We start from the raw sequence: 15,296 nt of genomic DNA, 5'->3' as shown, positions 1-15,296 counted from the left end.
ACAACACAGGAACTCCTAATATAACTCTGTTCCTTCAAAAAGTATGAATAAATACCATCATTTGAAACTCTGGCAGGGTGAGGGACTAAAACAGTGATGTTACAAATTGTAACAACTTCTCCACAGCTTACAGACAGCATGCAGTCAATGCATTATTGTTTGCATTTCGTTATTGACATCCTGTGTGCAGGGAATTGTGGGATTGGGAGGATGCAGGCCGAAGGCAGGCTGAGGACAGTCGACTACTGTTTCATTTTATTTGAGTCTCAAAGTAGACAGCCAGACCAGCAGGGGAACAGGGGGCGGGGCTTAGGGAACTGTTACAAACCATATAATTACATTAAAAATCATGAGAAGGATGCATATTTTTTATGTATATTGCAATGTTGCTTAAAATTATGTTTTCTGTTCTAAAAGCTTAAGCACAATGTACATGTACAGCATTAGTGGAATAGTACTTGTTGGCTGAAAGCACTAGGGTCCTTGGTTCAGTACTGACTAGGTCACTATTGGTATAGGTCAATATCCTTCTGTGCATCTTCGGCACTCACTTCCTGTGGACGCCAAAGGAAGTGAATGGTGCTTGGGTTTACTGCTTGCGCCTGATCCTGTGTTTGTGAATACTGCTTTCTGGAGAAAGACTAGGCCTTATTCCTGGAATATCTCTTGTTGAATGCTGCCTGCCTTTTGACCTCTAACTGTCCCTGGCTACATACTGAACTCCACCTGACCTGACTCCATCCCATTTCTGACTAGGCCTGAACTCAGCCTGCCCTGGCCTCGGCCTGCCTTCTAGATTGGTCTTTAGTCTCGCTTCCTCTTCTGTTCCTGATTTTCTCTATACCTCACTCCACTGAAAGGTGCAAGACATTCCTCTCCACCCACACTCCAAATTATTCAGGTTAATCATACATAATAAAATCATAGTGTTTGTATGACAGGGACCTTAGATTGTAAGCTTTTAGTGAATGATTAATATTTCTTTGACAGGAATTGTTTAAGGAAAACTATACCCCAGCATGAAAACTAAACCAGCAGATCATATAAAGTGGCCTATTAAAGAATTCTTCTTAAGAAAATATCAGGGCTGTGGAGTCAGTAGATAAATTCTCCGACTCCTCAGTTTCTGATACTCCCGACTCCGACTCCAACTCCGACACCACGACTCCGACTCCTCTGTTTTTAATATGCTGATGCAGTGCTGTCCAACTGGCGGCCCACTTTAAATGGTATCAGTACTGAGATTAACTGCATGGTTCTCACCTCAGATTCAGGCTGTAATCCCTCTGTATTGTTTAAACATCTAATCCCCTGTACTGTTCACACCTTTTAATCTATGCATTGTTCACCCCCTCCATTGTTCACACCTCCTGCTCAGGCTGTAATCACCCACATTGTTCGTCTGTTCACACCTCAGACATTGTAAGTACTGCCTGGCCTATGCTGCCTGTGTATAGGCAGCATAGGGTAGGCAGAGTATGGCACATAGGCAGGGTAGGGCAGGGAGGCAATGGCACAAACAGGCAGCATAGGACAGGGAAGGTATTGAACACACAGGCAGCATAGGGCAGGGAGAGTATATGGCACACACAGGCAGCATATGGCAGGCAGAGTATGGCACACACAGGCAGGGCAGGCAGAGTATGGCACACACAGGCAGAGTATGGCACACACAGGCAGCATATGGCAGGGAGAGTATGGCACACACAGGCAGGGTAGGGCAGAGTATGGCACACACAGGCAGCATATGGCAGGGAGAGTATGGCACACACAGGCAGCATATGGCAGGGAGAGTATGGCACACACAGGCAGGGTAGGGCAGAGTATTGTACACACAGGCAGCATATGGCAGGGAGAGTATGGCACACACAGGCAGGGTAGGGCAGGCAGAGTATGGCACACACAGGCAGCATATGGCAGGGAGAGTATGGCACACACAGGCAGGGTAGGGCAGAGTATGGCAATCACAGGCAGGGCAGGCAGAGTATGGCACACACAGGCAGCATATGGCAGGCAGAGTATGACACACACAGGCAGGGTAGGGCAGAGTATGGCACACACAGGCAGGGTAGGGCAGAGTATGGCGCACACACAGGAAGGGTAGGGCAGAGTATGGCGCACACACAGGCAGGATAGGGCAGAGTATGGCACACACAGGCAGCATATGGCAGGCAGAGTATGTCACACACAGGCAGGGCAGGCAGAGTATGGCACACACAGGCAGCATATGGCAGGGAGAGTATGGTACACACAGGCAGGGTAGGGTAGAGTATGGCACACACAGGCAGCATATGGCAGGCAGAGTATGGCACACACAGGCAGGGTAGGGCAGAGTATGGCACACACAGGCAGGGCAGGCAGAGTATGGCACACACAGGCAGCATATGGCAGGCAGAGTATGGCACACACAGGAAGGGCAGGCAGAGTATGGCACACACAGGCAGCATATGGCAGGGAGAGTATGGCATACACAGGCAGGGTAAGGCATAGTGTGGCACACACAGGCAGCATATGGCAGGGAGAGTATGGCACACACAGGCAGGGTAGGGCAGAGTATGGCACACACAGGCAGCATATGGCAGGTAGAGTATGGCACACACAGGCAGGGCAGGCAGAGTATGGCACACACAGGCAGCATATGGCAGGCAAAGTATGGCACACACAGGCAGAGTAGGGCAGAGTATGGCGCACACACAGGCAGGGTAGGGCAGAGTATGGCACACACAGGCAGGGTAGGGCAGAGTATGGCACACACAGGCAGCATATGACAGGCAGAGTATGGCACACACAGGCAGGGTAGGGCAGAGTATGGCACACACAGGCAGCATATGGCAGGCAGAGTATGGCACACACAGGCAGGGTAGGGCAGAGTATGGCACACACAGGCAGAATATGGCAGGGAGAGTATGGCACACACAGGCAGGGTAGGGCAGAGTAAGGCACACACAGGCAGCATATGGCAGGCAGAGTATGGCACACACAGGCAGGGTAGGGCAGAGTATGGCACACACAGGCAGCATATGGCAGGCAGAGTATGGCATACACAGGCAGGGTAGGGCAGAGTATGGCACACACAGGCAGCATATGGCAGGCAGAGTATGGCACACACAGGCAGCATATGGCAGGGAGAGTATGGCACACACAGGCAGCATATGGCAGGCAGAGTATGGCACACACAGGCAGAATATGGCAGGGAGAGTATGGCAAAGGCACACACAGGCAGGGTAGGGCAGAGTATGGCACACAGGCAGCATATGGCAGGGAGAGTCTGGCACACACAGGCAGGGTAGGGCAGAGTATGGCACACACAGGCATCATAGGGCAGGCAGAGTATGGCACACACAGGTAGTGTAGGGCAGGCAGAGTGCTGCCTGTGTGTGCCATATACTCTTTCTACCCTATGGTGCCTGTGGGAGGTGAACCTGGCAGGGGTTTTTCTGGGAGTTTGTTAGCAGTTGGAAATAGCCATTAAATGGTCCCTAAGGTGTGTAATTATATGCTGGGGGTTGCTGTGCTATCCACAGGGGAGGAGTCATATGGATTTTAGAGTGTGTCTTAATATAACATAATATAATTTTTTCACATATGAATGATGGTTGATATCCCTGCAGTGAGGACCAAGCCTTTGGGTTTTTGCTGCACTACCACCATTGTGATAAAATGGGTGTGGTTTGAAGTGGGTGTGGTTTAAAAGGGGGGAGTGGTCAAAACTGGCTTCCATTAGCGGCCCTCCACCATGTATGCGCGAGAAATTCCGGCCCTCGGCACCGCAGAAGTTGGACAGCACTGTGCTAATGTATTTTATACATCCAGGAAGGGGCACTTAAAACACAACTGAACTGATAATAAACTGATAGACAATTTTATCTACACTCCTACTCCTAATGATTTCCCTAGAATCCCATAGTCATGTTTAAAGTTTAAGCTAACATTACAGCTGAATTACAGCAGTTTTTCAAATGTTTTAAAGCTTCAGTCTTAAACTATGGTCTATCCATTCCCTTCACGTATACAGGTATTTCTAGTTATCTAGTTATCAGTGAGAGTTAGGCTGGGTTCCCAGTGGGCATTGGGTTCCCTGTAACAGAGGAACACGATGCAGTGGAGCTGCCGCACCTTAACTGTGCGTTACGTCTCATTTAGTGAAGCATACAGTCAATGAAAAGCTTCATGGTCGCTCAACGTGTTCGTTTATGCACTGCGTGCATTGGGCTTTATTCTTATAGCAGAGAAGTAATTAATTATGACTGTTTGTGAATTGGGACATTTAAACTTGCTTTATTTTTTTTTTTTTATTCCCATTTAAATTTAGTTTGAGTCGGTTAATTTTTTGCCGACTCCGACTCCAGGTACCCAAAATTGCCTCCGACTCCGACTCCGACTCCTCGACTCCGACTCCACAGCCCTGGAAAATATATGTCAGTAAATATTGACCTATTACATATTTTCCCTTGAGCCACCCCATTGTGGTCTGTGTGTTCCCTTAGAGATCATCTGATAGGAAATAATGCAGCTCTAACTGTAACAGGAAGTTGTGTGGGAGTAAAAGACAGAAATGTAATTGGCTGATGTGGCCTAGCATGTATGTGTGCCTTGGTTAGTTTGTGTGCATCATGAATCCTATGATCCCAGGAGCGGCCCTTAGTACTTAAAATGGCAATTTTCTATTTAGTATTACCCAATGGCACACACTACTAAAAAAGTATAATTTTCTGAAAATGGTTTATTTACATGAAGCAGGGTTTTACATATGAGCTGTTTCATGCAATATGTATGTATGTATGTATAATTTTATTTATAAAGTGCCACAAGGGTACGCAGCGCTGTACAATCTTACAATATACAGAATCACACGCAGGGAGGACAAGTGATATAATAAATACAATAAATAAGTATAAATACACAGAGAATAAGTGCCAAGTGGTAAGAGAGACAGTAGGAAGGAGGTCCCTGCCTGTAGAGCTTACAGATTAAGTGGTATATATTTTTATAGAGACCTACCTTGTTGGGGGCATAGTTTTCCTTATAATAAGAGCAGTGTACTGAAATGCAATGGCTGATATAAAGCAAAATAATCACAAAACACTCACTAACATAATGAAAACAGTAAAGTAGCCAAGAAATGCTTCCTGCCTATCATGTTCCATAGTGACAGCCTTTCCCCCACCCCGGGGGGTCCTGACCAATTGTTTGAGAAACAGTGGCCTAACCCTTTAGTTTCCAGCAAGTTTATTGATTGGGTGTGAACGTCACCCTATAAATAACAGGAAAAGCAGCACAAATTACTGTGAAACAAAATTTCCTGCCAAAGAAAATATGTTCTTTTTTAGGTTCTCTTGGGATTTTCTAAATAAGGAAAACTTAGATTTGAGGGGGTTAAATAGAGTACCACTCAGAACATGTTAGATCTTGTGTGCACAGCCAAGCCGATGTATATAAAATAGTAATACATTAATAACAGTCATTATCACTAAACTGGGTGTAAAACTCTTGCAGGGAGGAGGTTGTTGTGGGAAACATAAAGTATGCAGCACCTCCGTCATATGCAATGGGAGCACAGTGTGGAGTTTTACTGTTTTTCCATTCAAGGGTCTAAGCTTTCCTGGGATTGTACCTCACACCTCCATCAGAGTAACTGCTCATGGAAAAAACATGTTCTTAATAATCTAGGCCAGTAGGCTACATGAAGGGCCTTTAGATGGTCCAATTGTATATTTTATATGTTTTCAATTAGCCTAGCTCAATGCACCGTAAGGTGGAACTGTACCTAAAATGTACTTTTTTATTGGATACACCAATCCACAGGTCCTTCAAATGTTGTAATACTACAAATTCCAGTATCCCATCAAAACCTTTAAACACTGTATTTGAAATCAAATATCATCCAGCCTGACAGACCTGACAAGGAGAATCACAAAACTGGAGTCTGGGCTGGACGTGAGCTGTCTTTTGCTTCACTGTTTTTGTAACCAAGCCAGCAGTAAAGAGAGTAAAAAAGGACAGATACTGCTTTCAATAGATTCATTTGCAAAAGAACATATAAATCACTGACAATATGTCATTAAAGGGATTCTTTAACATTATGATTTTTATTACTATATTACAGCGTTCACATTGCTAATAATTAGATCGACCATTTAAAATGTTATTTTTGAACCAATAAATTTATATTTTTAGCTGTAATATTGGTGTGTAAGCGCCATCTCAGTGCATTGTGCCTGAGTCTGAGCTTTCAGAAGGAGCCAGCGCTACACATTAGAACTCAGTATTGTCTATGGCAGAGTATTTTCTAGTAGCCCAGTGTGTCTTCACCCTAAGGTTAATGTTATACGTTGTGTTGCTACAGGTCTAGTAAACCATAGCAGCTGCTAAGATAGTCGAATTTACTGATAAGCTGCATGAAGCAAACTGAAGAAAAGTAGATAAGCAATAGGTGAACCAAAGCAAAAATGGCCCTGACATAATTTTACAGCTTGGCTGATGGTCAGGGATTGCCTATTTAGCAGCCAGTATCAGAATTAGTATGAACCACTTTAATATTCCTTTAAAAGGGAGGATCACCTTAAATATACACATTGCTTATTGTACACAGGAACATAAATTGAAATGTTATGGCTAGTTGGTTGGCATGTCTATGAAAGGCCGTCAAGCCTTTAAGTATTATTTCACCAACAATAATTTTAGCTTGTAGGTTAATGGAAATCAAGATTAATGGACCAGTGAAACTGGCTGTATGGAATTCCGTTGTGTGATTAGATACATATGTTGTCAGTTTTTAGACTAAAGCTGTATTGAGATTGTTCAGTTGACTGTGTCTTCCGAAGGTTTTTGTAAGTATGAGGAGACTAGTGTTTTTAACTTTGCTTAAGTTGTGTAATAAAAGTCAGTGCGATTTAGTGGGAACTCAGAGGTGAGACCTTTACAAGGGCCTAGGGATTATGTTCTGTACTATTGTTTGGATCGTAAAAATCTGGAATTGAGAGACAGACAGTTATGTGTATGTGGGTGGTAGGAGGTTATATATGGAATACCAGGTAAGTGAAGATCGCAACATGAGGAATGTAGAGCACATCAAAACAACAGCAGGGCTATAGGGATCTGAGGGATTACTCAGTAGTGGTTCCACGGATTTATCTAAATGAGCAACTTTAAAAATAACTCAGCATAAGTACCACCATGTTAATACCACAATTCTTCCCAGAAAAGATATTTAAATTGACTTTTAGAAAGAAACAACAATGCACTGAAAATATGTCAGAAAGACCTGTTATTATTATTATTATCAACATTTATTTATAAAGCGCCAACATATTCTGCAGCGCTGTACAATAAGTGGGTTTCATACATTGGACATACAGAGTAACATATAAAGCAATCAATAACCGATACAAGGGGTTAAGAGGGCCCTGCCCAAAAGAGCTTACAATCTACAAGGAGAAAGGTTTGAGACACAAGGTGTGAGTTATCCAGAATGCTCAAGACCTGGGGTTTTCTGGATAAGGGATCTTTCTGTAACTTGGATCACCATAACTTAAGGCTACTAAAAGTCAATTAAGAATTAAATAAACCCAATATGATTGTTTTGCCTCCAATAAGGATTAATTATATCTTAGTTGGAGTCAATTACAAAGTACTGTTTTATTATTACAGAGAAAATGAAATCATTTTTAAAAAATTGAATTATTTGATTAAAATGGAGTTCAATTATTTGGAGCTTTCTGGATAATGGGTTTCCAAGTAACAGATCCCATACCTTTACTTTAGAAATCTTACTACCTACAGCACCTGTGTGGCATTGTTCCTTTCTATACATGGAACTGGAATTCAATGCTAGAAACAAAAAGCCACGTGTTAAACCTGGATGACTTTACAGTGGAGAAACATGAGTATTTATTGGACGCTTGTGCTAAAGATCTTTAGAAGAAAACTACATGTTTCAGGCCAAGGTATTGAGCTCTAAGCAGCTCATTCAGTTAGCCATGAAATGTAATGTAATAATGTGTATAAAACTGCCTGCCTATAAACTTGATCAGGACATAGGCTCTAATTCACAAAGCTTTGAAGGTAATATGAAGACGTTTGGCAGCCATATTGCATTTAGCTGCTTTGGTTCACTGCTAAAGTTAGATCTATCCTGTTGCTCAGGGAACCTAAAGCTCTGTATTGGATCAGTGAAAAGCTTTTCAACTGCAAGGAAGATACTGATAAAAGTACATACAAGTAAATGTAATTCTGAGCAACTTTGCAATATATATTTTAAAAATTTGATGGTCCTTTTTTTCAAATGAGGGGTGGGTGTGTCCTAACAATTTCTGCCAGAAGCACAGTAGGAGGGAGGTAGCCAATCACAACCTTGCAGTCAAACAAGCAAAGACAGACTTTAGTTCTCTATCAGGTCAGCCTAGCTGCTGATTGGTTCCTATAGTGCAGCCAGCCCCCCCGAACAGCCTGGGAAAGGAGAAGGCAGAAAGTTGAATAGATGGGCCAAACTAGAAGGGTTTTTGGAGAAATTTTCAATAATTCAGCCCAAAACACAACTTTTTTAAGTACATTCCTTCTATATTAAGAGAAGAATAATGCACTGGCACATTCTTGTCTTTTTATAGAATATGTCTCCTTTAAAGTGATACTGACATTAGTTGTAGCTTGTAAAATTGTATATAGCATGCAAAGACAATGTTGTGATGTAAAAAGGTCTCATTTCTGGTGTCAGTATCTCTTTAAGTATTTATTCAGCTAAGAGGTAAAGTGCTTTAATGAGGAGAACACAGCGCTTGGTTCCATGGATATTAAAGAAGAAGGAAAGTTAAAATTTCTGGGGGGTGCCAAATGTTAGGCACCCCCTTGTGATTATGATCACTTACCTGATACCCCAGGCTGGTTCTCCTATTAGCAGTATAAAAAAAAGCAGACTGTATAAACGGTCATAAAAGACAGGTAGATCTTTATTATTATTATGGAAAAGTCAGTAGAGATTTTTAACATCTTCCTCTTGAACATTCCTGTCTCCTTTTCTATCCTTATTTTTTTTTCTTGTCTAGTAACTAGTAACTCATAGTTACTTTGTAACCAGCTAAGAGCCTTTACTTTAAAATTGCTGCTGCCAGATTCCTGATTATCATTTCATTTTAGTACTACAATACATACAGCAGTTTCCAGCATTGATTTTACCTGCTACTACTGCTAGGATAATCAACCGAATCTTCACTGACAATAACTGCTAATGATGACTGCAAATATTATTGCTATATATAAATAATATACATTATGGCATTGGAAATATTTTGTTCATATCATTCATCTAAAACACCAATATCAACAGACATAGCTTTTTGCTTTTACACTGGTTAGAAGGGCAAGGGGCAGGAGAGCAGAAAAGCACAGGCAGATCAGGTAGAAGGTACAAGTGGGGAAAAATTGGGGTTGAGGTTTGGATGGTACCATCCGGGCCCCAATTTCTGTGCAGAGAGACTAAGGGCTCTGAATAGAAGGCTACGTGCTCTTCAATAGTAATAAGAGATTGGTTTTCTGCTTAAAAAAATAAAAATAAAAAAATTTAGCCACAAGTGCTCTGCGGAAATGCAAGTTACCTCTCCTGTGAGAAGCTGTTTGACACAGGGCCACCATTATGGCAAGTTTCCCCTCTTTTTTTGACTTATGTCTGTGCATGTACAAATATCCTTTTTTACTATTACATATTTGCCTGTTACATTTCTCAAATGTAAAACCAAAAGTCTGTCTACTGCTCGAGTGCCGTCATGGTGCCTAAATATAAGGTAGTCCCTATTAATTATAAGGATTATTATGAATTATAAAGCTTTTAAATAATAAATTAAGTAATATTTATACAATTCATGAAACTCTTCTGATTGCTTCTAATACATTGCAGATTTTTCTTATGGGGTACATTTATCATTTTTAACACAATCTATTAATGATCTGTGGTTACATTTTTTAGGCTAACCTTGTAAGGATGTGAATTAATAATTTCATATATAGGACTCTCTCTTTTATAGAAACAAATTAACTTGTCAGTGCAGTTAGAGCAGTAGTTGTTGAACAGAACAAGAAGTATATCTGCTGAATAAAGCAAACATCTGGAGTATTGGGTGCTGTGATTACTAGACCAGCGTAAAACATAATCCCCTGTTTTTTCATGAAGGAAGATAGTGTTCTGGTGTGATATTATAGGGCTTATTTGCAAAGGCTATGAGCCAGAGCCGTGCTAAATCCACAGGGCGCCATAGGCAAGCCCTGGCTGTCATCCCTCCAACTTATTATGTCTCCACTATCAACCTCCGCTCCTTCTGCTCCGCAACTCTTCTACCTCTTCAAATCATTCCCAGGCCCGGATTTGTGGAAAGGCCACAAAGGCCTGGGCCTAGGGCGGCAGAAGTTTAGGGGCGGCATGCCGCCCCGCCGCAAGAAAATTTGTAAATTTGGCTCCCATACGGAGCAGTTGGGACCTCTCCCCACTGCTCCGCATGGGAGTTTAAAGGAGGGTTTGCGCATGCGCACTGGGGAGCGGGCGCGTTTGCGTATGCGCACGGGGTCACGTCCGCGCATGCGCACTGGGGGCCGAGGGGGACAGCCACAGGGGCAGCCTCGGGGCACCTCACGGAGAAATCCGGCCCTGATCATTCCACTGCAACTTTTCCCCCCTGCAAGCCACTTGCTTGTGAATCCTGATTTGCAGGGCCAGGGCAGCAGATGCGTGCCTAGGGTCACTCCCACCTTGGTGCCTCGGCACATATACCATCTGCCTACCACTAACCCAGTATCCAGGTATCTCTAAATTACAAGAAAGCCATTTCCCATCTCTCTGCAATAATAGTACAGGTATAGGATACGTTATCCAATGCTCGGGACTTAGGGCATTCCGGATAATGGGTCTTCCCTTAATTTGGATCTTCATATCTTACGTCTACTAAAAAATCAATACAACATTAATTAAACCCAATAGGATTATTTTGCATCCAGTAAGGATTAATTATATCTTAGTTGGCAATGCAGTTACAGGGGGACACAGTGGTTTTGCACTTCTGCAACTTTTAAATATTTACAATATATAAAATTTGTACATTCTTCATGTTACTAAGTAAGTGAGAGATGGGGATAGAGAATGGCAATACTAGAAGCATTATAGAATAAATTGGTTTAAATAAATCCTGAAAGGAAGGATGCCTGTGGAAGAGGAAGCTGAGGATGCTCTATTTGTAGAGGATAAGTCTATATTTATTGTGACAAATGTAAAGCTGTTGAAATTGAATTATTGCCCAGTTAATAATTTCTGTAATGTGTGATGAAAAGAACCCATCAGCATTTGCCTACAAAGCACCTTTAAGCTAATGGCATTCACATATAGTTATTTATTTCCTGGTATTTATATAGTGCCGGCACATTTCCACAGGGCATTGCAGAGATTATACTTCATTCACTTCACTCCCTGCCCCAGTGGAGCTTACAATCTACTTATCTCTAACTGTTACAGGGCATCCTGAGATATATTAGGGCTCATTTACGACTACAGAGTACAGTTGTGCCATGTTTGCTGCAGTTTTTGCAAGAACATGCGTCATTTATGCGTCATTATTGCAAGATACTTGCATCTAAAGGAGCTCCTTGTGCTTTTACATAGTTATGCCTTAAAATGGACATATATATTTTTTCCCTATATATTTCATTGCATAAAGATTTACAGATGGGATTCCAGTACAGGTATGGGACCCATTATCCAGAATGCTCGGGACCCAGTTTTCCGGATAAGGGGTCTTTCCGTTATTTGGATCTCCTACCTTAAGTCTACTTAAAAAAATATTTAAATAGTAATTAAACCCAATAGGGTTGTTTTGCCTCCAGTAAGGATTAATTATATCTTAGTTGGGATCAAGTACAGGTACTGTTTTATTATTACAGAGAAAAAGGGAATCATTTAACCATTAAATAAACCCAATAGGGCTGTTCTGCCCCCAATAAGGGGTAATTATATCTTAGTTGGGATCAAGTACAGGTACTGTTTTATTATTACAGAGAAAAAGGGAATCATTTAACCATTAAATAAACCCAATAGGGCTGTTCTGCCCCCAATAAGGGGTAATTATATCTTAGTTGGAATCAAGTACAGGTACTGTTTTATTATTACAGAGAAAAGGAAATCATTTAACCATTAAATAAACCCATTAGGGCTGTTCTGCCCCCAATAAGGGGTAATTATATCTTAGTTGGGATCAAGTACAGGTACTGTTTTATTATTACAGAGAAAAAGGGAATCATTTAACCATTAAATAAACCCAATAGGGCTGTTCTGCCCCCAATAAGGGGTAATTATATCTTAGTTGGGATCAAGTACAGGTATTGTTTTATTATTACAGAGAAAAGGAAATCATTTAACCATTAAATAAACCCAATAGGGCTGTTCTGCCCCCAATAAGGGGTAATTATATCTTAGTTGGGATCAAGTACAGGTACTGTTTTATTATTACAGAGAAAAAGGGAATCATTTAACCATTAAATAAACCCAATAGGGCTGTTCTGCCCCCAATAAGGGGTAATTATATCTTAGTTGGGATCAAGTACAGGTACTCTTTTATTATTACAGAGAAAAGGGAATCATTTAACCATTAAATAAACCCATTAGGGCTGTTCTGCCCCCAATAAGGGGTAATTATATCTTAGTTGGGATCAAGTACAGGTACTGTTTTATTATTACAGAGAAAAGGGAATAATTTAACCATTAAATAAACCCAATAGGACTGTTCTGCCCCCAATAAGGATTATTTATATCTTAGTTGGGATCAAGTACAAGGTACTGTTTTATTATTACAGAGAAAAAGGAAACCATTTAAAAAAATGTGAATTATTTGATTAAAATGGAGTATATGGGAGATGGTCTTTTCGTAATTCAGAACTTTCTGGATAAGGGGTCCGATACCTGTATTAAGAAGCAGGCAATGGTAGTACCAAAAGTATGTGTTTTTATTGGTGTGTATATGTGTACATTTAGGTGGGTATATGTGTGTGTAATATTGAGCATACTAATATTTTATTTGGGTATATTTAACTCTGCGAAGATAAAGTTATATACAGTATGTTTATTATTTTTAAAATGCTGCCAACTTGAATGAGTTATTACAGAAATAAATGTAGGTTATAGGCACCTAGTTTGGGCACTAATTTTTTCTGATTTTTATTTAGGAATTCAATGCTGTGTACTCAGCTGCCAGTACGTCTTAGGTGCTCAGTGACAAATAGTGGAAATTAAATGCAGACATCTCGCTTATAGTAATTCCTGTATGATGCTCCCTGACTGAAAAAATATATCCCTCAGTTGTTTCCTGTCCTCTTGCACATCCCAGTGAGCAGGAAGTTGGCAAATGGCCTCTTTCCATGTCACAGAGAAACCTGCATCCTTTCAGAGGTGTACCGTTAACTCCTTTCAACAGTTCCATTTTAATCAGGACATAAATTGGCTCCACACCTTGGGTGTTCATATCTATGGGAGAGGGGTTAGTAGGTATCTCACACGCATTGCCCATTATAAAGCTCTCTTGTTTTTTTACAAAATTTTTTTCAGTATTTTACTGAGCTAGAATTCAGAGATTTTCAGAGAAAGATGTAAAAAGAGCTTAAAAACTTGATCTATCCAGAAAATATTCACACTAGCCCTAGAAGCAGTTCCACATAATGAATGACTGCAATAATTAAAGGGCTGACGACCCCCATAGTAACATAGTAAGTTGGGTTGAAAAAAGACATACGTCCATCAAGTTCAACCATAATGCCTATATATAACCTGCCTAACTACTAGTTGATCCAGAGGAAGGCAAAAAACCCCATCTGAAGCTTCTCTAATTTGCCGCAGAGGGGAAAAAATTCCTTCCTGACTCCAAGATGGCAATCGGACCAGTCCCTGGATCAACTAGTACTAAGAGCTATCTCCCATAACCCTGTATTCCCTCACTTGCTAAGAATCCATCCAGCCCCTTCTTAAAGTTATATAATGTATCAGCCAGTACAACTGATTCGGGGAGGGAATGCCACAACTTCACAGCTCTCACTGTAAAAAATCCTTTCCGAATATTTAAATGGAACCTCCCTTCTTCTAAACGGAGTGGGTGCCCTCGTGTTTGTTGGAAGGACCTACTGGTAAATAAAACATTAGAAAGGTTATTATATCATCCCCTTATATATTTATACATAGTTATCATGTCACCTCTTAAGCGCCTCTTCTCCAGTGTAAACAGACCAAACATGGCCAGTCTTTCTTCATAACTGAGACTTTCCATACCCTTTACCAGCTTAGTTGCCCTTCTCTGGACCCTCTCTAACTCAATCATGTCCCGTTTGAGCACTGGAGACCAAAACTGAACAGCATATTCTAGATGGGGCCTTACCAGCGCTCTGTAAAGGGGAAGAATAACCCCCTCCTCCCATGAATCTATACCCCTTTTAATACAGCTCAAAACCTTGTTTGCCCTTGCAGCTGCTGCCTGGCATTGCTTGCTATAGCCAAGTTTATTATCTACAAGGACTCCAAGGTCCTTCTCCATTAGGGATTTGCCTAGTGCAGTCCCATTAAGGGTATACGGGGCTTGCATATTTTTACATCCCAGGTGCATGACCTTACATTTATCCACATTAAATCTCATCTGCCACTTATCTGCCCAGATTGCCAGTTGGTCAAGATCCTGCTGCAGGGATGTCACATCCTGGATAGAATTGACTGGTCTGCAGAGTTTTGTGTCCTCTGCAAACACTGATACATTACTCATAATACCCTCCCCTAAGTCATTTATGAACAAATTAAACAAAAGTGGACCCAGTACAGAACCCTGAGGGACCCCACTGAGAACCTTATTCCAAGTAGAGAATGTACCATTAACAACCACCCTCTGTACCCGATCCTGTAGCCAGTTTTCTATCCATGTGCAAACGACTTCACTAAGACCAATAGACCTTAGCTTAGAAAGCAGTCGTTTGTGGGGAACGGTATCAAATGCTTTGGCAAAATCCAAATAGATTATATCTACTGCATCCCCACTGTCCAGCTTCTTACTTACCTCATCATAAAAAGCAATTAAATTGGTCTGACATGACCTGTCCTTCATAAAGCCATGCTGATTACTGCTCATAATGGCATTCTCCACTACATAATTTTGAATGTGATCCCTTAACAAGCCTTCAAATAACTTGCCCACCAGGGATGTCAAACTTACAGGCCTATAATTGCCAGGCTGAGATCTTACTCCCTTTTTAAATATGGGAATGACATTCGCCTTCTTCCAATCCCTAGGTAC

Source organism: Xenopus tropicalis, chromosome 3 (genome assembly GCF_000004195.4).
Source record: "Xenopus tropicalis strain Nigerian chromosome 3, UCB_Xtro_10.0, whole genome shotgun sequence".
In the NCBI taxonomy this organism is placed as follows: Eukaryota; Metazoa; Chordata; class Amphibia; order Anura; family Pipidae; genus Xenopus; species Xenopus tropicalis.
The sequence above is the reverse complement of the archived record's forward strand: the minus strand, read 5'-3'. Positions refer to the sequence as shown.